This window comes from Neodiprion pinetum, chromosome 5, assembly GCF_021155775.2.
Source record: "Neodiprion pinetum isolate iyNeoPine1 chromosome 5, iyNeoPine1.2, whole genome shotgun sequence".
Lineage (NCBI taxonomy): Eukaryota > Metazoa > Arthropoda > Insecta > Hymenoptera > Diprionidae > Neodiprion > Neodiprion pinetum.
This window is the reverse complement of record NC_060236.1, coordinates 19,723,448-19,745,762: the sequence shown is the minus strand read 5'-3', so window position 1 is coordinate 19,745,762 and position 22,315 is coordinate 19,723,448. Positions and strand designations below refer to the sequence as shown.

Below are 22,315 nucleotides of genomic sequence, written 5' to 3'. Positions count from 1 at the left end.
AAGGATTTTACCTTCACCCATCGGCAGAGGATACGATTATCGGTTCTACAATAATCATCTAAGCTTTAGGGAAATCGACGTGATGCTCATCCGTGACAATTATATTGTGAAAATACATTGCGAAGGATTTTGAAACGTTTCCAAATTTTGTCGCGATTCGTCCCAAAACCATGAAAACGATGGATTTTTGACAAGTTGAATATGTTCTACTTTTATTCTATAAGCTGAAGTTTTCGGAGAAAAATTTGACTAAACGAGTGCTTGATTTTTCGAGTAAATTTTATTCGACAATTAGAAATACCACTCACACAAACAATTGAAACGTAATTACGTAAATGCGCACAACCATTCGTAAAATGTATTTTCGAAAATCTTGAAATTTCATTACAATCTATCGGAAATCCTGAAAATGATAAAGTTTTCGAAAAGTACACGCTAGCCCCATTTTTTCAACTCAAGTTTTTTTTACAAACATTTCATCGAGCAAGTATTTGTAATCTATTTTTCAGGAAAACTTCATCCGAAAATTGAGGTTAATACGCATGCAAACAGTCGAATAACTTGCCGTTAGAAAAAGTCGAAAATTCAGGCGTTGAAACTTGTTTCCAAGCCGTGGCGGGGATATTGGAACTTTATATTCTTCCAGCGCCGTTAATCGCAAGAGAACGAATCTATAAGGCGCTCGTGCCTGAAAAAAGTAGATTAATTTCTGCCGGGGAGAAAAAAAAGTGCTTTCGCTAAGCCGTGATCAAATTTTGTAGGTAAAGAATGCTGATATAACCTTCAAAGTATAAGGTATACGATATAGTATACGTGTATTTGGATGGTCCTTAATACGATTGTTTTTGAATTTTTATGCTCCCTAGAGCTTAAACGCCTTTAAATAAATAGAAAAGTTCTCTGAAAATTTCTGCTCTCTACATCAACTCCAAGTTAGTTTGCTTTTTGATCGAAGTATCTTATGGAAATAACATGAGAAAAACTTTTTTTGCTCTTTGCAATTTTATCATATTTTTGTGGAGAATTAAACGTTCTACGAAAAAGCACTTGCGCATAGAATTTTTAAATGACATCGTTCGTATGTTACTTAACTTTCAACGCTTTCGTTTACAAATTTAATGCATCATTAGTAGTTTTTGTAGAGCGTTCAATTCTGTGCAAAAATGTATGCTTTTCATCATTTTCGGTACATTCCTCAAAGACTTGGAAAATTTTGAAGAGCAAAAAGTTTTTCCCACGTTATTTCCACGAGATGTTTCGGTCACAAAGCGGACTATCTTAGAGTCGACGTAGAACTCAAATTTTCAGGGAATTCTTATTTATTAATTTCAAATCGTTGAAGCCCCTGGGATCATAAAATTCAAAAACAACCCTAAAGACTTCATCAAGACTAAATCACGTCAAGAATTTATTTTAATTTAACTCGTCGACTGCCAAAATTTTGATGTTTTTAAAGTCCGTGTTTTACATGCTTGGTTGTTGTTATGTGAGGTGAGAAAAAAAAATTGCCGAGTTTTGGAACAGTTGACAGAAAAAATTCACCGCACTTTAAGTATAAATGAAACCTCTTTGACACGGAAAATCGTGTCAATTTTTCTATGTAACTGATTACATTTAGAGATTTTACCGATTGTCAAACGATCGATATCAGGCGAAACAATTTGAAATTGGTCCAAGCTCATACTGAAGTTTTGCTATTCCAGTTTCGATTGAGCGTAGCGAAGTTTTCGATTTTTCTGTGAGACTAAACTACTGCGAAGAACGAGGAAAACATTACGGAAAATCTTGTGAAATGACGTGAAATCCTGAAGATCTTTTGAAATCCTTCTGGACGTAGTGAAATTATTCTAAGTCTCTGACATTATTGATATCGCGAGAAAATTCTTTGAAATTCCTTCAAATCTTTTGCACTCCTTTGTAATCTTTTTAAATTTTGTGAAATCTGGTGAAATCATCGAGGCAAAAAAGTTCGAAATCCCATGAAGTTTTGTGAAATCATCTGAAATCCTTTAAAATCACATAGAATGCTTTTAAATATTTTGAAAGCATCCGAGCTTTTTTCAACGCCTCTGAAAACATTCTGAAATCTTTTGAAATCCTGTGAAAACTGGTGAAATCATCAAGTCAAAAAAGACCGAAATCCCGTAAAGTTTTGTAAGATGATCTGGAGTCCTCTGAAACCACATAGAATGCTTCGACATATTTTGAAACCACGTGAGCGTTTTTAAAATTCTCTCATAACGTTCCGAAATCTTTTGAAAGCAGATGAAATCATTTGGATTTTCTGAAATTTTAAAATTCATTCGAAATCGTGGACTCCTAAAATTTGATGTACACACAAATTAACGAGTATCTAATACCCCGAATGCGAGAAAGCAATACCTTTTTGAAAATATAGAATGAAAATACTGTAAATGCTTTTGGATGATTTGTTTTTTTTCCATCGACTGTTTAGAAAATCAGTATTGAAAATGCAAATGCGACAAGATTATACGCATTATGGATCATCCGCCTAGCGCTGAGGAAGTGTCAAAGAAGCGATCGAATATTCATGATAAGATTTCTCGTAAGTTTCTGGATCAATCGTTGATCGGTTAAATCCTGGAATCAGGAATCATCGATCCGGCATCAACGTAGAAAATCGAGAAGCTTGCAGACGGCTAGTCGATGATGAGAGAGCGAGCCTCTAAGCGAGTTAAAAGTTTCACCGAGAATTCATCTAATCTATCACGTAAGCGGAATAATCGTGTTTTCGAAAATTTCAAGCACACGTACTTGCCTTTCCAATTACGCGAACGAAATCGCGAAGGCAGTTCAAATATCGCAGCCGTCTACGTGTATGCGAATTTGCGAGCGCCGTACAAATTGAATCCACAAAGGATCGGGAACAGCTGGCGGGATTCTCAGCTCGTTATACACTCCGAGTCACGGAAAATCGTTTATTTAGTCATCTTTACTCCGGTGCAAATTACCGATCCACACCCGCTTTATAACCTAGCCAAATATTCGGGGAGATAGAAATGTAACGGAATACTCTTGATGCTCCGAAGCTGGCTCAGAGTGTGATGAACATCTTTGATCGTAATTTTCACTTTCCGCACGAAGGCTTCATCATCGTCAGGATTAGGGAAAGAATCGACTAATCTCTTAAAATGACGATTCCACACAAACGGCGTGTCTCAATTAATCTTACTCCTACAAAATATACTTGTTCTGGATAATGATATTCAACTTATTTTTCTCTTTGAACTGCGTTTCCGAAAATAGGAAATTTTTATGTTGAAAGAAAAAAATTCCGTGTGGCATTTCTACAAGGACGAATAATTTCGGTTACTTGACAACTTGCATTTGTCGAGTCAGCAAACAAAATGGAACCAAATACTTCAGAACCGGGTGAAAACGCCAAAGTTGATTTCAAATCATTTAATCACCATTTTAGTCTCAAGTCTAAAAAAAAAGTCTTTAATTTTTCAAATTGTTGATTGCTTAACTTGTTTTAGTCGAATTTATTCAAATTGATTTGTATTACACAGTAGTGATGTTGTTTCATTTGCGGAAGTAACGTTACTGTACATGTTTAACACGGTTTTTCTGTTGTCGTAACTTATGATTTATCCTTAAGCTGCAACCCGAAGGTGATGAAAATTTATTATCATATCCCAGGTCGTTTAAGTTATGAATATTCTATCCGCGTATGAGTGACGTTTTTAGGTCACATAGCGAAGCTAGGTTAGTATTGAACAGGTATAAATTCAGTACGGGCGTATTTCGAACCTGTCAAATCAGGGGATAACCTAAAGCAGATACTCAGCCTATAACCTAAACTTCATTTTTGAGTGAAAATACGCGCATTTGGTAGAGTAGGTTGAAATAACTGCGACATATTTCTTCTTTTTTGTTGAAAGTTACAATGGCGAATAATTATAGGCAATTGAATTTCAGTATTTTTGCTATGTTCGTCACAAGTGACGTCATAGCTTTGTTGTTTTCAATCCGTCGTATCAGCTGTAATGTTTCGACAATCGGGAAAAGAAAAAATTCCGACCTAATTATTTTTCGTAGAGCGTTTCAAAGACCGAACAATAAAAAAAAAAATAAATAAAATATGGTCAAATTGGAAACCAGGCTTGATTTAAAGGGATGAAATTACGTAGTTCTTTCAGGGAAAATCCGACGGTTTTACCCTGGAGAAAAATTATCGACCCGGTAATTCTGATCTGAAATTTCTTAGGAATTCGGCTCAATTCGCGCGGTTTTTGTCCTTTTTTTTTGAGACAATCATGCGTCTTCGGGGCCGCCGCGTCGCCATCGGCTGCGGTGAATGATGGAAGTCCGCGCTGTTTAATCTAGTACGTGACCAGCGCAGTTGTGCGAGGAAAATGGTGTCAGCGGTGGGACGCGAGGCTGGCACAACTCATTACCTGCTCGAAGGAAGGTGGAATCAAGAAACTGGTGCTGGGATCCATTTGAATGCACATCATAAATGGGCCGAGAGTTTTTCCTCGGTAAATCGTTGGATCGGAAATCGAGAAAAACTGCTCATCCCGATCGTGAGATTTCTTTAATTGACCGAATTCGGAGCCCGACTGACAACTCGAATTGGGTTTGCACAGAAAACTATTGGAAATAATAAAGTGATGTTTAACCTACTCTTTGCTCTGCATCATGAGATCACTTCCAAAATTCGTAATTATCTTTTCTTGTAAATGAGGCAGAATCTAATCTGAATATGTTTTGTTTCTCTGCGTTGTACAAATACGAAAAAATTTTTTGAGTGGTAAAGAATCAATTGTACCCTCACAGAAAATTTCATTTTTTTTTTTTAATGAAATTTTAATTGGAAATAACATCTTGTTTATTATCTCTTACCTAACATAGATAATGAATCGGTTTTCAATTTCAATGAAAGGAGTTTATTTTATTTTTCAGAAACGAAACCACCTGGTTGAATTTAAAAGAATTTATCCACAATCAGCCGAAATCGTTGAAAAAAAAAAACTGATACACTACATTTTGCAAAGTAGAATTAAACTTCGGATTCTTGTGACTAATTTTTATTCCATGTTGAACGCAGGAATATCGAAACAGAAGAAAAAAAAAAATATATAAAATAACAACAATTGTATTCTGTTGGTGTAAGTAGCTTCTTTTCCGACTGCATCGGATATTCGAAAGAACTTTAGAAATTTTGTATTTATTTATTTATTTATTGATTTTATTTTTTTTTTTTTTTTTTGACATCCTTCGATATTACAAACATTGACTGATATGTTTCGTTGGCTGTTGAAAACACGCGTGTCTTTGCAATCGAAAAAGTTTATTATCATCGTTGAATTTCGGCTCACGTAGCGCGTCTGAAAATATTCTCGTTTACAAAGTGGAAACACTTGGGGAGTAAATTTCTTTTCGAATTTGTCACTCTGCAATGAATCAGGGAAAAAGAGAGACTTCGGACAGCCGTGACGCTGTCTCGTAATATCTCGACGGCTGAAGGTTGGTTCAGGTTGAATTATGCGAATACCGAGTTCAGATTTAATTCCGGGTTAAAGCTCCCATCCCATTACGTAATAATTGATCGCTTCTTCCCCTGCCACTCAAATTATTCGGAGTCTCAATTTCTTGGGAATCACAGCAGCCACTTCGATGATGAGGATTCGAATCTTCGATGCGCTATATTGCGAATCATCGATGAGAAATTCGCCGAGTTTCACAATAGCTTGGACTGTTTTTTTTTGACTAGTTTTCTGCACTTGGGAATTTTGCCATCATCGGCAAGAAACTCTTGCAAAAATCCATTACATTCCAGTTTTGGACCCTCATTCGCATCATCGTGATTATTGGCGTGAAAACACAACATCGGCTCTGTTTTTGAAAAATAAATTCTGAGACGAAAGAATTAACGACACAGCGTTTCAGATATTAGACACCTTTGTGAAATCGGTTATTCAAGATTTACATTCGATTTTTGCGATATCCCGGTCATTTTTTTAAAATTATTTTTCGTATAATTGGACTTGTAAAATGTCAATGTTGATGTTTTAAGCGGGATTATGACGATTTCGCGAATATAGTGAGCGCTTTAAATAAGCAAAGTGCTGAAAAGGACTGTTTTTACAAAATAAATGTAATTGTGCGAAAGTTACGGGGACCGGAAAAGTGGAATTTGGTAGTCTTGGGTTTTTGGGATCGCTAAAAACAAACCCGACGTCAAAATCAAAACTAGTGAACTGAGAATATAAAAATTGGTCCTACTGCTTGAAATTTGTTACTCGGGGGTTTTTGGGGTCGTATTTGGTGACCTAAAATCACACCCAAATGTGCATTCTCGAGTAATTTCGATCAGTTCCACATTTTCAGTCCGCCACATTAAATCCACCATTTTAAATTTTGAAAACTTCTCAGATCTGACGCCACTTTTTAAATCAGCCACCCCGAGACCTCTTTTACATACCCAGTTTCAAGGAATTTAACCGCGAGGAAAACTGTACGCTTCAAAGGGTTGAAAAGAAATGTTCGCACCTTCTGGAAAGCCCGTATAGTATAATCCTCAGGGGTTAAAATGAAGCGTGTAAACTGATCGTTCCTGATCGACGCACAACACCCACAAAACGATTTTGGCGATCTTAGATTTTCTTTCACAGCATGTCGTCGGACACGCGTGTTATCAAAGTTCGCTTTACTCTCGACTCACGTAGCACTTCTATGTGTGTCGAGCTTTCATGCGTCTGCGAATCACGGCGTTATATCTATAACCCATCTACCGGGTGGGAATACAAAGATTCGATTGTAAAATACAGAAAAATGAAGTTCAGAAAATTTTTTAACTCCAATTGAAGGGTTTTGAAAGCACGAATTGATTATTTTTCGTTTTATTGAGTAGCAGATAGAAAAAAACAAATTCAATCGTCTACTTATTGACAACTCATTTGTCACCGGTCGAAGATGAGTAAAACATTTTTGTTTCACCGGTAAATTATGTGTTTTTTTCGCTAGAAAATTGTGCTCAATTTGAAGCATATGTTGAATTTGTGGAAAAGTTGATCAAATGTCGAACTTTGTATGTGAATGAAAGATTTTAAGATTCTACGTTTTCGAAAAACTTTCACAGCAACAGGAATTTTCAAAATCAATATGGCGTTCTCAGAGTTAGAAAGCTTTTTTTTTTTTTTTTTTTTGTAGTCTTGTTTGATTTCAAAGTCTAAACATACTTAAAAAATCTTTTATTATATAATTTGAAACCATATCACGCGATATTTGATAATTTGATTTGATTCGATGTTTGAAAAATTCAGGACTTCAAGTCGATCACTATCATTTTCAGGAATATTTTACAACATTCCAGTGATTTGTATAAATTAAATTTAATTCGATAGACTTTTGTGCAGATTTTCTGTAACTCTCTTGGATTTCCTTGGATTTTAAAATGCTTGAAAATTTCTTAGCAAATATTTTAACCAAATTTAAATAAATCCTAGAAACCTTGGATACGTCGCATCGCTTTAAAAACAATTTCATTTGTGAAATTCTTAATGCTGAAATTTGAAAATAATCTGTAGATGATTACAACTGGTTTGAAAATATTCTTTCGATATATCCGTATCAGGTTTCGATTTTTCAAATGACCCGGTTCTTCGGAACGCCTTGTATATACCTCGATGTAGCGGTGCTCCATTGAAGTAATAAAAACTTTACCTTTTTTCTCACAACCTGGGCTGTAAAAATCGCACAAAATAGGTTCTTCCAGTCCGTTTTTTATTCGGAAGCCGTGTTTCACCTTTTGTCGAGTACCCTGAACTCCGAAACCGACAGAAATTTCCAGTTCTAGTAACTACAGCGTCCTTTTATATTTTCTTTTTTTCTTCTTTTTTGTTTGCCGTAGCCGACAAGTATAGTCCTGGGTACAAAACGAAAACGAGTCTTGTAACTAAAACCAAAAAATCTGTTATGCATCGCAATTGTTTTTAATCATTTTAATCCGTTGTACGAAGTTTTTTTTGTAACTCTTGCTTCAATTTGACGTTTGTGCAACAATGAATCAAAGGTCAGGCCTTATCTAAATTGTATAATATTGACAACTACAATAACACTAAATATTTGGTACTATTACATTTTTTTTTTTTTTTTCGCAAATTTAGTATTCAAATCGTTATATTGTAATTATACAGCTATTCTACTAGAATTTCATAGTTACTATTAGAAAATGTCCACATGACGTCAGAGCCTGTTTATCGGCGCCATTTTATCACCGCATAACCCAAGTTTTCAATTTTAATGGAGGTAAATCGTAATTCTTGGGATTTCAAATTACTCATATCACACAAATTGATTAAATATAAACAATAATATACCTGTACTACTTCATGTATACACATACGTGGAAAAAACACGATCAACGGTTAGCTGTTAGCTCGATTGCATTAGTTTGACTTTTTCCCACCAGGTTTCGCGTTGCAAGGTGACAATCCCAATAAAACATTAAATTCTTCTCAGCGCGCTGGGATTAAGGCGCAAAATTCAAGACGCGAGGTGTGGCCGAGATCTTGATCCGCGGCCATCAGATCCCAATAATATCGTTTCCGGTCCGTCAATCACAGTCCGTTATTTTTGCGTGGTTTCCCTGCATGTAAACATCTCAAGGTTGATGGCATGCCGCAGGCGCCAAACACACACCTGCGTATCTTTCTATCTTCGTAATACAGCTCACGTAACATGGACAGAGGTTCGTTAAGTCATTTCGAATTTTATTTCAGCGCCAATTTTAACGACCTTCTAATATTTTCACTTACAATCGGACGCACTTGATTACTCGTCCGTTTTTATCGAAAGCGCATAAGTTCTTAGTAAAAATCATTTTTTAAACCAATGAATTTTTACTCAAACATTTCTATTTTTAACTTCAAGGCTTCCACAAAAATATGTACAATCCATTTGAAAGCAATTCGTTGTCGTTTTAGGACACAGTCCAGTAACAATAAGAAGTGACATTTACCCAAATTTGTGAGATAACCGGTGAATAATAGTTGCAGGATCCAATTTTCGAAGTGGCTTAGCTACATTGTTTTCGAATATTTATTAATGTGTATTGCTATTGAGCATGATTCTCAAAAATGATTGATTTCATAACTTCGAAACAAGTTCACTTGATTTCTTTCTATTATTTTGCAGCGATTTTATGTCACTCGTTGTACTTGACGTCATTTGTCTTTTCAAATTTTATTACCACTTTGTGGTATCTATTTTTTTTTTACCAGCCGTCGAATTGATTTTGTCGACTAAAAAATTCCAATTTCTTGGTTGGAAAATCTTCTTACGCGTGTGCTTGGATAAGAAATTTTTTCTAAACCGACTGGATTATAAAAGCAAACGTACTTCATTTTTTTTTTTTTTTTTTTTTTTTTTCTCCTTGCGTTGATGATTCCGGTATCGAGCAATCGGAGCGAATTACAGTGAAAGTAAAATTGGGATAGCAAATGAGCAACAAAAGAGCGCTCAACTGTTATACTTCTTTTTGTGACTGTGCTTATTTGCTTGTGTCAGATCACTAGACGTTAAGAATTTTATAATTAACGTTATCCAGAAAATCAAAAATGGCTGGACATTTTTTCGACTGTCCAAATCCCCCCCCATTACCGCATTCATTTCGGGTTAATACACATAGGCGACGACAAATAAATATCCCGATAACACGAATCATATTCGACAAGAATAAACAATAACAATTAAACATTTCTTCGTATGATTAAATTTTTTTTGTTCGTTGCAACAGATTTTCAATGATAGAAGGTGACGTATAGCTAGGTAACATTAAGAAAGACAACTGAATTAAATTTAAAAGTGTTTAATTTCTATTCTTTATTGTTTTTTCTGATATGATTGTTCACATCGGAGTATTCATTTATCCACATATATCAGTCTCATTGACACTGTATTGTGGAAAAAATTTTAAATTGATGAAAAGAATATTTTCTCAATGTTACCACTTTCAATTCGGTCGAAAAATGTTTGTCTCGGGTCACAGAATTCGAGTGGAGTTTCTTAAGACAACCGTGACGATGTGATTCTTGACTTGGGAAAATTCATAGCTTGAAAACGTTGCGGAAGAAAAAGTCTGAAATATAGCAGAGTGTTTCTTCAGAGAGAGAGAGAGAGTAACACCAAAATTGAGAAAAATGGTGTATCGAAAGAGATACGCCGAGGGATTTGCATCTGTACACTCTATACACAGAACCAATCAGACAAACAATATATATTTCTTTTAGGCCGCAAACGGATTCTTCACGGTTTACGGACGACAGGATGAAACACGATTCTGGAATTGAGGCGTGCCACGCCACCTTTTGCCTTTCTTTCGTGCTTTGCCAAACCCCGAAACGCACAACATCCATAATTCAACCACTTGTCTGGAGAAAAAGAGAGGAAGTAGCCGCGTTTCGGGGTTAACAAGGATGGAAATAAACCCTCTGAGAGAGGCTCCAAAGCCCCGGGGATGTTTGCCTAAATGATTTCAATCACAAAACGAACTTCTCGCCTCTCTTTTTACACCCTTGGTCTTTCCGGAAAACTGCTGCTGAGGCTATTCACTCATTTTCAGTTCAACACTTGAAGAATACTCGATAAATAGCAGAAATGCAGGTGCCGGATATTCAAAGTTCAGAAATTGAGCAAGACATTGTTTTCCTTCTCTGGTTTTTTTTTTTTTTTTTCTCAGTAGTTAATTCGCGATCAATTCTTTTTTTTTTTTTTACTTCTTTGCTTCCCATTTTGGAGACAATGCCGGTGATTCAAAAATTTTTCGTTCGATACCTTATCTCTGTTTCTCCTTTATTTTGTGTAAATGGTTTCCACTTCGAACGAATTTAAAATAAATATTCTCTCTTTAGTCTCAACTATTTTTTGAAACAGTTACGTAAGGCAGGTTTATGATCCAGAAATTATGTCGACTGGTTTCAGTCATGCTTTTTCGAAACCATTCAAAACGTTTGATAGAAAATGTTACGAAAGATATGAGAATGATACGTATGAGATTAAAAAAATCTCTCGCATTGACGCATAAAAACGTAACGAAGATTTTCTTAAATTGCAAAATACCCAAAATTTTTATCAATAATTAATTATTTCAATCGAAATAAAATCGACAGCTTTTGCGATAAGCGAAAGATTTCGTACCAAACGCATTTCGTAATATTCATCTGCCGAAAGGCGGGACGAGGAAATCGCAGGTACGATATAAGCCGAAATTTATCGAGTCGGCTGATGTGAGTTTCAGCAATAACAGCTCCGCCATGGCGTACCGAGTTATCAATTATCAGGAGCGTATATTCCGAGGTATCTCTTTCCCAAGAAGCCCATTTTTCACCCTGAAGAATGGCGGACGCACCATTCTGCTCAAGTACCATGCCCTGTCTGCGTAATGGCCTGAAATTATCCGCTTGCAGTTTCGGGCCTCGAATGACCGGAAATTTCGGTATGTGTCAAAATTTATCAAGCTGCACAAATTACTGATATAGTTATGGAAATTTCAGACACTTGCGAGGACATAACGTACAATTACGAGTGAATGGCTGAAAAAGTTGGCGAGTTTTTATCCAATTGAATTGCGGTTTGTTACATTCAAAAGTACGTAGATCGAGCACCACTTTCATATTATTCTTGATTTGAAATTTTTGAGAATAACAATTGTTGTTATTGAGAATAATATCGACCATTTTGCCGGATGATATTTTTAGCAGCAATCACGGATTCTCAAAAAAGGCTTTAACGATTCACCTCAAATTTTCAGGTACTATTTTCGAATTGTTGACAGTCTTCGCTGTTGGCTGATGCATTTTCATCCGTTTCCACAAAATGGTGACCGTTTAGAGTTGGAATTCGATTTTCTATCCAGAATTCACGAATTTTCGATTTATGTGATGATTGAAAAAAAAGTGTGGAACACGAAAAAGAAAGTAAACTATTCTAAAAAATTGTCTCTGAAGTAAATTGTATCGTCGTTTTCGAAATATTGCTCGCACCGCAAAATTTTCCACCGAACGGAAGGATTATCCTTATTGTCTATGAAACTGTTTCCTATAAATTGATTCTGATGTAAAAAAAAAAAAAAAAAAAAAACACATATATTTATATATAGATGGAAACAAAAACTAATACACGGACTTCTAGATAAAACGAATCCCAATCGAATCAAATAATTTCTTGTCGATGTATAAAATTTCAAAAATTCTCCCACTTCTTTAGCAGTCCACTTGTATACAAAATTATACCCCTTTAGAAATAAAAAAAGAAACCTTTTTTCGCATCGACAAATTCAATTACTTATCGTGAATGAATAATTCATTTTCATAAATTAACAAAATGTTTACTGGGCGGGGTGAAGTTTACGGACTCACCTTCAACCGGAAATGGCACAGGCGAGCATTATTGCTGTTAATCAACCTTCGATTAGTCCAAAAGGGAAACACAACATGCGACGTTGTATAGCGTTACTAAGTTGATATCGAATTTACACTGGCTTCAGAAAAGCTCTGCCGAATGACGCGACGGCTGAGCTTTTTCTCTTCGAAATCTCTATCATACGGGCGATGAAATGGGATTGGGAAAGAGCTTAATTTTCTCTTGTCAGATTCCTTCCTAAGTGCCCTGCCTATTCTTGCCTCACCACCGTCTGTTTCTTCATTTGTTCACAGTGTTTTTCCCCTTCTTAATTTTCATTTATTTATTAATTTTTTTTTTTTCTGTCCCTTTCCCCCATTTCTTTTTTAGTATCAAGCCCGTTCCCGAACTCCTTGCAAATTTATCAAGTTTCATTTTGTTCCCTGTTATGCTAATTGCGACACCCGAATCGTAACACTAAGGAAGAAACAAGTGAATAAATAAAACGAACAGAATCTCTGCTTTGATAGGTCTACGTAATTGATGCTTGTTAGAGTTCTGTTTCGCATTTCGTAATTTGGCGCGGCCGGAATAAAATTTCTTGGCAAAAATCAAACACACTGAATTTGCGATGAATAGGTACTTATTAATTGTAAGTTAAACCTTTAGTGTTCGTTTTATCTTGAAAACATTCGTGGGAATCGAATAAACAATTCGAAATACAACCTGAACAGAAATCAACACTTTGAATAGTCAAAACCTCTTAACGATAGAATTTGAGAATAAGGGAACGTTCAAGCACTAACGGACCCTTGGAAGTATGGACAAAATAAACTATAATACAAAATAAACGAACGTTTTGAAGTATTAGTCGAACCCAAAATAAACACTTTATCAGCGGGAGGAAAAACACTTTAATGTATACTTTGACCATGGGTGAATACTTTTAATACAAATTAGAAACATTTCAAAATGTAATTTCAGTGCAACTCGAATCCACTTGAAGCATTCACAACAATTAGAAAGTAAATTCCGTTAAAAAAAAAAAACACACATTAGAATGTTGGAAACGTGAGCTCAAATAAACATATAAGAAATCCAGGTATACTTGAAGATATAAATTGAATACGAATGAACTCTTGAAGTCAGATCCGGGGTCAAAATCGGTACCATGAGTATATTTTTAGATCGTGAATAAACACGCCAAGGTAAAGTTTTAGCACGAATGAAGACTTTAAACGCAAACAATCAAAACACTAAATATACGATTGAATTTCAATTGTTCCAGTTCCAACTTTCTTCATTCTGAAAAAGGAATGAAATCGGATAACTTTTGCCTAAACTTGTAACATGAAATTACTTTTTCGCAGACCAAGATAATTCAACTCTTTTGCGCGCTAATAACAGCTGGTTCAACAGTGGCGATATCTACTTGAGTTTTGACCCATCGCTCAAAGCTCGACAAAATACTTTAAGCCTGTTTTCCCAGTTACTTGACCCAGGATTGAACTTGACCATTAGATATAAACGTTCAGAGTCGGTCTGTGGCGATCGTAACCTCCAAGAAACCGAGGAAAATTTTAGACAAGATCTTACATAACCAGATAAGACTTCGTCGTTTCGATATGAAGGATATATTACAAACCAAAATTTGTCTCTTCGTTATTGGATGTAATAAGAATTTATCATCTAAATATTAGAGTGAAATCTATCAATAATCATCTTAATTTCCTTCAACGTTAATATGCATGGTGAGGTTACATAAATAGTCAGATTTGGAATTAAATTGGTCAGACCCATTTGTACGACCAGATCTGAACAGATTAAACTAAGCTCAATGAAATCTATCCTCTGAATTGGCAATGTCTAACTATACAATTATGTCTAACTATATGTAACTCGATCTGAATGTGTCAATTCAGATCCAAAATTCAGTCAGCTCCCATCGATTTATAAATGGCCGGATATGGCATCAAATTTGTACAAAACAACAGATTGGACAAAATTTGATCTTATTAGTTATGCTCATATCTGAAGATTTTCGTGCGGAAAATTTGATACGTTTTCTCAATATATTAACGCTGGGTATCAAACACACTTTACCATTTTTCACGTTGAGTTACCAACTTGATAAAAAATATATGTACCCGAACTCACCGGTGCAGTTGAATATACGATTCGCTTGATTATTTCTTTTAGTCCGTTTTACTGCATCCCGACGATTACTTTCATCCGTGTCGTTAAACCAGCGGTTCCTTTTCTCTCCTCTTTCTCTTCTTCATTTTTCTTCGTCTTCTCTCTTTTTTTTTTTTTTTCTTTAACACTTTTCCGAACGGAAATAGAAACGTAGGTGGACCAGCAGGTTAAAACGGTGCCTTGCTGTAATCTAATGCTATACAACTAGTGAATTTATGCTCCCTCCTCGGATTCCGAGATGCCGGTACGATTCACTCTCTTCTTTCTCACAATTTCCACGGAAATTCTTTTCGCTAGGACCGGGAAAATTAACCAATGAAAAAGGTCAAGTAGCAGCCACACGGCGGAGCCAACGAAAAATCCGAGACAACTGTTTGCACCGTGACTTTTTCATTAAACACTCAACCGGGCAGGTGATTGCGGTTCGAGGAAGAAAATGACCTCTGCTCCTCCCTCGACTCTGATTCAACCCGGGAGGAACTGATGAAACTGTTTTTTCAACCGATAACTAAATAGTCAAACTGCATCACTCCTGATTGCTCGGAGGGCGAATATTTTTACCTCTTTTTTTCTGCTTGAGGGACAAAATTAAAAATGGAAAGAGAAAAAGCAAACGACACCGCATTAATCAACTTTTTATGCTTTTCTCTTTTTCTCTCTGACAATGAAAAAATGGTCTATGACTTATTACAATAATGGAAAATATACCGACCGATAGAATATTTTTTCAATAACAGATTGACATGATACAGAAGTAAGTTCCGGTATGGATCAAGAAGAAACAGAAACTGGATTTATGATTGCTAAAAATCAACGGAGGTTCGACATTCGTGCTAAATGTACGGATGTAACATATATGGGTCAATCCATTCGGATTCGATGAACATTTTGTCAGAACTCAGATCGTGAAGATCTCAGATTCCATGTGTCTTTGTTTCCATAATATTTGAATAATTTCAAAACGCTCTTGTATTTAGGTTTCTAGTTGTTTCATGATTTATTTGCGAATTTTTTGAGCTTCGAAAAAGTGTCACAATTACGCCCTCGATTCAGATGATTTTGTTTTGAATTTAACTTGAAACTGGTGAGACCGATAATTATCAATGGAATTTTCATTCGCCAATTTTGAGAATATTCTATATTCTTGCAAATTTTAAAAAGTCCGTTGTGGAAGGAAGTGACGATTATTTTTAGTACTTTCCAAAAGTGAAAGAGATTTTTTTTCATTCCTGCGGTCGAATTCATTCGGAGATATTTTAATACGTAATCTTAGTGTAACAATAATCCACCAAATACATTTTGTCATACATTTATTTTGGGATGAATCCTGATTTGAAAAATATTACGATAAATGATATAAAAAAAAACTTGAATTGTCAGTTGACCCAGTATTCATGGAATGCCTTATACCTATGGACTCTATGCAGTATTTCAGATGACATAACCGGCTGTATGTATATTAGGGTGTGTCAAAAAACAGATTCAAAACTTCCATGTGCATGTGTGTGTAAATGTGTATATTATATATATGTATATATATATTAGAGTGTCCCAAAAAAACCGACTATTTTTTTTTTTTCAAAGAACATTGAAAAATCGTCAGAGTATCTCTAGAAAATGACCCTGTGAAAATATAAGCTCTTAATATTAATATTTAGAGGTGGCGATTTGTAATTTTCTATTTCCCATTTAAATAACATGGGAAAATTTTTTTTTGAACTTTGGAATTTTGTGATGGGATAACGAGCTACTTCATAAGTATGACAAAATCAGGTCTTATAGGAAATTTGATGCTCTACAAAAAAGGTCTGATTGACATTTTGCGTAAATCCAGCCGTTTCAAAAATATCGAGCCTCAAACTTCGGACTGTTTAAAATTATGCTTTTTTTGTTCGTAAATACAACAAAAATTAATTTATATGTATTATAAACCCAGAATCATCAACTGAACAATAAATATATGCATATATTTGACTGAATGCAGATCCGAAATTATTAATAATTTGACAAATGATAATTTTTATTGATTTTTAGCGAAAAATATTTACTTACCTAAAAAAAATCAATAAAAATTTGTCATTTTCTAGAGATACTCTGACGATTTTTCAATGTTCTTTGAAAAAAAAAAAAATAGTCGGTTTTTTTCGGACACTCTAATATATATATTTGTATATGTAGAAGGTATGTACTATCTTCGCGAACTCAATCGCTTATACGTATGCGGGTGAACGGTTGATATAGCTGGATATTACGGCTGTGGCGTTTATTAATGTGTAACAACACGCGCATTGCTCAGGAAATAGGCGGGCGAGAGGTGCTATTAAAATAAATTATAACCCGCCACTAGCATCGCGTTTATACAGCTCGGCGATGTTATAGCTTTAAGCTGGCCAGCTGGTGCCGTTGCGGAAACGGAGGCTTGTAGTTTCCTAGGATCGATTTTGCAACAACGAGTAAAGGCGAGAAGAATATTAGGAGGAAAAAATGTATACAAGAAAACGAAAACATACTGTTTCGACGCGGCGTAGAAAGCTCAGCTAAACTGCGAGCTTTTTTTAAAAAATCAGAGGCAGGATCGCATATCGCGGCTTATGAAAGTTGTTGATACTGTTTTTTCAAATTCTTTGAATGCCGTGCCAATAATCATATGGGTTTAAATATGCCGGCCAATTTCTGAAAAAGCTCAGGTAACCGACATTTCTTATACAGAAGTCGGGAGGAAACAGTCGTACGAAAGCTTCGCTGCTGCATAACTTCACTGAAATCGATATCCATCAAACATTTTTTTCTAAACACTGTAACAACTAAGTCAATTTTTTTAGTCTTCAAGGCTCTATGCCTCCTAACTAGAGTGTAAATTTTGTTCATTATCCATATACACAATATTGTATTCGTGCGTGTCGAGTTTTATTTCGGCGTTGTCAGCACTCAATTGTTTACAGATAAGTGCAGCAGGTGATAAATTCGAAACACCTTCATCCTCCTGCAGGAATTTTTTACTCTATACCAATTTATTCTTGTCGTTTTTTGTCAGCAGCGATTGAAGTAGAAAATTTGCACAAAAAGAGATCGCATATTAAGCGTGTGCAAAACGCGATTCTAGGTTCTGAGTTTAATTCACTCTGTTTTGTCTGGTGCCTAAAATGATTCTGTTCCTTGCAACAGTTTGGTTTGAAAAGGATTTTCAATAGTGAGAGTTTTGAAAAGAGTCCTGACTAGTCTTAGGCTATGTTGGTACAAGTCGATTGGTCTTGAAGAGGCCAATCCGCGCAGAGCTTACGAGATACTTGGTTGTAAGAATACGTTTCTGAGTTCGGGGAACGTGACTTTGTGAAGTGGCCATTCTTTTTCTTCTCAGGTTCTTCGAGTTTGGTAAGCGAGGTTTGTAAACCTGAGTTATCTGAGTTTCGATTGTAGACCATCAGGTCTATACGTCGGTAGAAATTAAAGATACAAAGATAAATGTGAAAATTATATATGCTGCATATCATTAAACAAATCTAAGCTCGCATCCGAAAAAACGGATCATATGTTGTATGCAGATTGTCGCTGCAAGATCATTGCATACTGAGAAGATAACTGTGTATAGATTGATATGGATCTCAAAGCTCCGGTGTAAGCATGTGAAGCTCTCTTGGTAAGTTTACGATGCACAGAGGGTAACGCCATAATTATCGGCTGGGACGTAACATGATATAGCATAAATTGATGCCATTAGAACAAAAATTTAGTCTTGCAGTATGAAATTACCACGAACTTCTTGAAAACTAATTAATTTTACTATTACAAATATACTGTTTGAACCACTACAACACTAATCATATATATTGAAACATCACGATTGGCGTGCATGTCTGAAATTTTGTAGTCTATTGACTTAAACGGGGGATCCCATTCCTCTGTAGACATTTATTTCTCGCTGATAAATTGTAACTTGTGCGGGGTTTTTGAAGCTTATTTGCTTGTATGATAAGAGACGATAGTAATAAAATAAATGGACCCCTCCTATGTGTGGAAAAATAAGGATTGGGTTTGCCGATCCGAAAACTCCCTGTTCCATCTAACTGTTTCGTTTTACAGAGTCGGGTGGTTAGCTAGAGCTGCCCTTTTAGAGATAAGAGTTTTTTAAGCCAGTACCCTTTTTCGAAAACACAGGGTTTTTAATCCAGTGCTCCCTCCTATCGCTATGCACGGACTCGGGTTTTTATACTATTGCCGCCTTCCCCCTCAGAGTAAGGCGAATTAACAGTGCCGTTCCACTTTGCACGGTTCACTGTTACCGTCTGTTATCCTGATCGAAATATGGAACAATATGACGTTGCCGAACAAGCAAAAACAGATTGCAATAAAACTTAGTTTTACTGAGATAGAAAATCCGTTACAAAATCACAACACAAAAATAAATCAATAATTTCGATATAAAATCGATGAAAAATAAAATCGAAATAACAGAACTGGTCGGTTCTGATACTAAATTTTCAATATTTCAAATGCGAATAATTATCGAAGTTAATTTGAACACTTGCTCTTTAAATTATCCAAAGTTCGGAATCGAGAGTATTAAAGATATTCTACTCTGATGTACCTATGATTTTAAATAGCGAGAGCTTAAAACATTTCAAATCCATGAATCGAAAGGTTAGAGTCATGGAGCGCTTTCCTTCACGTATTTATGCTGAAATCGCTAGTAGTCAGTTGCAACGCCACGTCACGTATAACTTCGGTCGGTCAGTCGGTCGTTTTCGTGACCACCTTCGGCTGAGTTCGTCCTCGCACTTCGCTGTCTTTGTCATCTAGACCGCCGTACTTGTTGTCGATGGTCTCGGTAGCGTCCGTCAATCGTCGGGTATCTTCGATCACGGACGTGTCGCTGACTGCGCTGGTTAACCGGTCAGTTGACCGTTATAATATACATTTGTGGAGTATGCTCTTGCTTTTCATTTGACGGTTAAATTGCGGTTTTGTTGTACCTAGCGCACTCTGTAGTGAAGATTTGTGCAGTGCGACTTTACCTTGAACTGGAATTCGGCAACACCTGTTATTTACGGAGAGTGATAACTACCTTGCTATTATTTTGGTGCGTTGTTTTCGCGCTCCTATCTGTAATATATGTGATAGAGCCGGAGAAGTTAAATACGGCTGCTGTCCGACTAAGCGCTCTACATATTAACGGCCTGGATAAAGCGGCCAAATACTCAGGAGGATAGTGATAAGATTGGCGATGATGTTTTTAGCCGTATGTGGGAAAAAATTAAAATGCAACTTGATGAGTACGCCACCCGATTAGAGGGTAAAATGGACGATCTCTATGATAGCTTGTCTAAGACGATCGAAGACGTAAGTGTACGTGTTAACAATATTGTTAACGTCGTAGTGGTTGCTCTAGGAAAGAGGAGATGGCAGTTGTCTTCCTTGAGAAATTCATTCTTTCTGAGCTTAATGAGAGGAGAGCCAGGCAGAGAAATGTGATTTTCCTTAATATTACTGTAATTCAGTCCTTGCTGAACAATGCACCTTTTGCCATTTCTGGATTACGGGTAGCTAGGCTGGCCAAACCGGCAGGTGGAAAAATTTGTCCCGTATTATTAACGTTTCCCATGATCGAACACATCATCTAGATTTCTAAAAATGCGAAAGGAATTTTTGTTGGTGATATTAAGAAAAAACATTTGATCGCAGGAGGTTGAAATTTTTCTCCGAAGCCTATACTGCCGTAATCTAAAAATTGGCGGAATGATTTTCTCGCATGACTGTTTTTTAAGCAGTTCGGTATTAAAAAAGTATTTTTTGGCAAAAATTTCACCAGAATTTTCCCTCAATGGGACGGCAAATCTGAAGGCACCCGGTGGAATAGCATCAAGTAAATGAGGCGTCCCAGAATGTTAACTCAAGTGTATCAATCTTTTAAACGTTCTTCATCATGTGTGAAAATAAACGGGACTTTCTTCATCACTGTCTTTTTTTGCGTTGCAATTCATGCCCACGGTCATCCGTCGAATCCAGTAAGAATAGAATAGAATAGAATATAGATTTATTATGTCCATAACAATGTTGGACGATGGATACAAGAAAAATACAGAGAGTTCTTAGGGCTACTTTATAGACTATCTGAGCAAGTATAGGGTTCCGAGTGACATAGTGCTAAAGAGGAACGACCTAATAGACAAATTTAGACATCTCAGAATAATGGTTATAAAATAAATATGAAGCTTAGACTACGGTCACAGTAAGCCGATCGCGATCTAGCTACTCTCCAAGAGGTGACACCGTGAGGCATTTTCGAAGTCAGAGCAGGAAGAGATTACTTTCAGGCTGGAGGAGAGCGAGTGCCAAAAATACAATCCAGCTACCGAAAAACATTTCTTTTAAGACTCCATGACGAAGTGAGGGATGAGAAAATATCCTCACCAGCCTGTCAGAGCCTGAAGCAGCAGGGTCGCGTTTAGTGAAGAGATCCCTGAAAATAATTGAATCCAGATTTTTTTAGATCAGTGAATAAAGCAAACCATCATTCCAAACAACGAGAAACCAAAAATTACGAAAAAATTTTTATTCTGCTCATAGACAATTTCTCTAACAGTCCACATACATATGAATGTGTGTATATACGCATACGTTACACGTGATATATGTATATTAAGAGATAGTGATTTGTTGTCTCCCATGATTGATTCAGACTTTTCACCCTCTTCTTCCTTTTTTCCTCCCCTAGTCTTCCTGTTTCCCGGGTGTGTAAGAAAAATCTTTTTAGATAGTTTCTGGATAACATTTTGCAGGTCAGGCTGAATTCACCGTGCAACAATAAACATCTCTTACACACGTTTTGCTGCGATAATATTTATATTTATGTGAAGTTATCTCGGATTTTATATTAAACGCTCACTTACCCGCATTCTTAAGTACCTTATTTCCACTCACTCGGCGCCACTGAGTCGATTCATGACCCTGGTCATAAAATTATCAATAAAGTGGTCTGAAAGCCACGTAATGCATATAATATATCTTCACAGACCATTTGGCGTAAACCTCATGATGCTAAACTAATTGATTTCCGAAATTTTCAATACCTGAAATCTCAGCAATGATACTTCACCTACAATGGTTAAAATTATCAAGTGTTGTGTTGCCATTTCATTCCTACTTGAGAGAATTGAAAAGAAAATTCTTCCGAAATTTGAATAGAAGCTCACGATAGGGTAATTCAAAAAAAATCACAGTACCCTCAACTTATATTTTTGAGGGTTGAATCATTTAACTCTGCCTCAACAGGTGATTTAGCGTTGTAAAAACGGCAGAGGGAGTAAGAAGTCTAAATAAGGTGAACAAAATAAGAAGCGAACGGGAAGAGATCAGAGGAAAAATTTTCAGAGCTCACAAATTATTCTAACGATAATTCACCCTCAACAATTAAAGTATATCAGTATATTGTTATCAGTTTTATTGTCTTTCTGAAGTTTTTCTTTTTTTGTTTCGACCTTTGAAATAAAGCTCAGTATGCGGAGAGTGTGAAAAACATTACATTAACCTTAAACCGGAGATTTTCAAGCACTGAACCGGTCAGCTTAACTTCTGAGTTGAGTTTACAAAGAGAGATGGCGAAAGAGGGCGAAAAGAAAAAGCAGAATGAAATAATCAGGAGTGAAAGGAGAAAAGAACAAGGAAAAAGAAACATTCCGCGGTAGAGCAACACGTTGAGAGCAGCCGCTGGACAAGCGGTGAGGATTTTTGGATAGGGCAATGCCTGAAAAGT

General features: G+C 36.1%; 1 protein-coding gene across 1 annotated transcript in view; it reads left to right on the top strand.

Annotated features, from left to right (window-relative positions):
• Positions 1 to 22,315, top strand: part of 5-HT2A (5-hydroxytryptamine receptor 2A) — a 151,679-nt gene that overhangs the window by 35,944 nt on the left and 93,420 nt on the right. The gene's annotated exons all lie outside the window — the stretch shown is intronic.